Source organism: Rhagoletis zephyria, unplaced genomic scaffold, assembly GCF_001687245.7.
Source record: "Rhagoletis zephyria isolate East Lansing unplaced genomic scaffold, Rhagoletis_zephyria_1.1 Rzeph_scaffold_04006, whole genome shotgun sequence".
NCBI classification, from domain to species: Eukaryota; Metazoa; Arthropoda; class Insecta; order Diptera; family Tephritidae; genus Rhagoletis; species Rhagoletis zephyria.
Genome location: NW_016161089.1, coordinates 52,032 through 55,515, shown reverse-complemented (window position 1 = coordinate 55,515; position 3,484 = coordinate 52,032).

Genomic DNA, 3,484 nt, shown 5'->3' with positions numbered 1-3,484 from the left:
TTTAATGTTTATTATTTTTCCATAAAAGCTCATTATATAACAAAAAAAAAAATATAAATCCACATTTCAAACATGGTGCAAAAATTAAAGAAAATGTGCAAGGCTTCAGCTAGATTTTCAACTTTGTATTTTGATTTTTTAGATTTTTTTTTGAATATGTAGTTTGATAACCCATTAAATTTCAGGGCAATAATGTGCAAGTTTAAATAAGCTAAATAATCGCGTTGATTTTTAATATTTTTTTCTTGCATACATTTGGTAAGGGGGTCGGTTGTCGAAAATGCTAAATTACGTTCTGTTAAGATGCAATATTTCAGCCTTTTTTGCGTTCATTACATTTTTAATGAAGTCTTAAAAAAGTCGCCTACATTCAGGTCTTCCTGATTTGGCTTTTATTGTGCAATTGGAAACATTACAATACAACATCGTAACCTCAAGTCTTTACACAACCAGCCTTTAAACACGGGATCCTTAGTCCAAGAATCAAAAAAAAAAAATGCGCTTACGCTTGGTATGCATCATATTTAAGTCATCTATGTCCAAAGAATAAATATATTTTGAAGCAGTTGCTGCAAAACACAAAACTTGTAAAGCTTTATTAAGAAAATAATTCAAAATCAGTTCTACTTACAAGATTTAGTAACAGAGAAAAATTACTGGGAAGTTAAAAAACGTAATTTTTTACATAAAAAACGTCCAAACGTCAACAGGATACAAAAAACGTCCAAATGACGTTAAAAACGTCAACCTGGAAACGCCGGGCGCTCTGTCAACGCCGGTGAGAGGCGCTCTGGTTGGCGCTGTTGACGTCGCTCTGCTTACGGCGGTGAGTAGCGCTCTAGTGACACCGATGAGTAGCGCCGTGGTCGCGCTTGTGGCCAGCGCTGCCGTTTTGATACAATTGTATCATTTTTGATACTTTTTTTTCTAAATTTTAAGATTTGACACTTAGATATTTTTTTGATCAGAAATGGGGCATTTTGATACTTTTGGCCGGCAGAAATGAATTTTGGAAAACTATGAATAATAATACTAGTTTAAAGGCAAATATGTAACATTTTTCTTGTTATTTAAAGTCTTATGGCCTTATTCATAAAAAATAAAGTAGGTTTAAAGAGCTTTATAAATTGACGTTTTCATACATTTTTCAATTTATAAACCTTTTATAAAGTTACTTTATTTTTATGAATAAGGCCATTAAAATTTTATATGTATTTATATGGAAGTTTGATTTGATAACTCTTATAAGGGAAATACAACCTGGTATTTCTTTGCACACGCCGCTGTTATAGGGCCCCTGAGCCACACAAAAACATCACTGTAAAAGATACAAACATAATGGCTGCCTTTCTTTATCATTGGATATTCGTAAGTGATTAATTTACCGCGGATAAGGTGGAACTTGTGACCCAAGGCACCATCTTATATGTATCCTGCGGGCACCCTGCGGGCACCCTTAAGAAAGAAGGGAGTTAGACTTATCCGCCTGAAGGACTAAGCGAGATAGTAGTCCCTCTTGCCTATTTTCGGGATTAAAATAACGAGCGAGGAAGTCCTTTCCCTGCTGCAGTAACGCTGGACTGAGTCCATCTACTCCAGGAGACTTGTACCGGGGAATAAAAGGAGTTCTAGCTGGTTTTCAGTATGCTGGAGATGGTCCAATCCGTGGAGAAGAAATCTACCGAAATCGTAGTGGCATCTGGGCGAGTGCTCTCTCTTTTTCGTTACCTGAGTAAATGCAATTCGATCGTCGAACTGATAGTCTGGTTCTTTTGTGGTCATTCGCTAGGGTTTTATGGAGCACACATATTCCTGAAGCAGCTGCGTTTAGCCTTTCTGATCTCTTTAAGGTATTTAGTTAAACTGGATTTGTACTCATCCCACTGCCCTGTACACTTTGCCCTAATAAGTACTTTGTGCACCGCCTTCCTGAGCACCGAGAGCTGCCGAGAGCAAAAATTAGCTGGAGTAAAATACGTCCTTTAAAGAAGCCATGTCTTATTCTTCAATAAATTATAGACGTCATTACTGTCGATATGCATTTTTTCCCAGGATTTCATAGTTTCTATAATTTTTCTTTTGCCAAATCTAACCTGAGCCGTTCTGGAAATCTTTTAGTTTCGAAAAAGTTTGAATTGAATGTGACAACAATGTGACTGGAGGAGAGAGGGTCTAAATATTGCATACGGTTTTCAGTTTGAATTTATCGGGCAGGTTCTGCAATTCACTCCGAGTGAATTTCAACCCCTACCAACTTGAATTCAAACCGCACTTACCTCAAATTCACTCGGAAGTGAATTGCAGAACCTGCCGGTATATGATGTTTAATTCACTTTTTTATGGCAATAGAAGAAGAGTTTAATTGATGTACTATAGTTACCAAACGTACCTTAATTACATAGATACTATACGGATGATGATTATACGGTGAAAACATCCTTCGAATCGGCAGCCTTTGAGCACAAAGAGCGCCCAAGAATGGAAGGACCAAAAGGAGCTGTGTGGATAACTGGCGTAACTTGCAAAAGACAGAGGCAATTGAGAATAACAAATGAATAATAGCAGCAATTCTAAATCTCTCAATGGAGCTACCGTTGCACTAACATTAGATATACAACTTCCTGTAGTGCATGTGTATGTATTTATAATAAACAAACAAAAAAAAAAACACGAAAATCCACTTCGATCATACATATGTAAATTTCAACAAGACAATCACATCTTTTGCTAATTAATGTCGCATTTCGCATTCTTAACATACATTTTTACATAATTAAAAGTCATAATGAAATGCGAAATATTTTTGTATATATACTAATTAGATTCTGAACATGCAAAAGCCATGAACTTCAAGTTCTGCGACGAAGAATAACATTGTAAGCCTGGTTTTTTTTTTCTTTTTTTTGGTGAACGTTAGTTCAAGTTTTGTTTTTAAATAGAACTTCTGAAGGGGTTCAAAATTGAAGTAAAAATTAAAATTAAAAACTAATATCTCAAAAAAAAATGCACATTTGAATACTATTTCATGGCCTTATAAATCTCTTTTTTAGAAAATATCCAGAGTTAAAAAATTACATACGTACAGTGTAATTGGAAGCCAATCAATCTTTGACCTCATCTATTAGAAAAAGGTGTAGTATTGCCCTAAGACAATTTTTTGAGTTCAGAGTAGCGTAGTAAATTTCAAATTCTTTCATTAAAAATCGTAGCAAATCTACTACGATCGTAGTGAAGTTCTAACGCTGCTGATTGCAAATTGCAAGCTAATGTGTGTACCAACCAGACCGACGTATTCCCCTCATACTATTTATGCCTATACTTATGCGCATTTGTGTGAGTGCGTTCGAATTTGCTTAGGTGTGAGATGCCTAATTTTGTTTATTTATGCACCTGAACGGATAGAACGAAGTATCAGTGTTTTCTTGGCGGCCGCATGCGACGGTTTAACGGTTTCAGTATCGGGATATAGTCTGCAGTTTTGGTT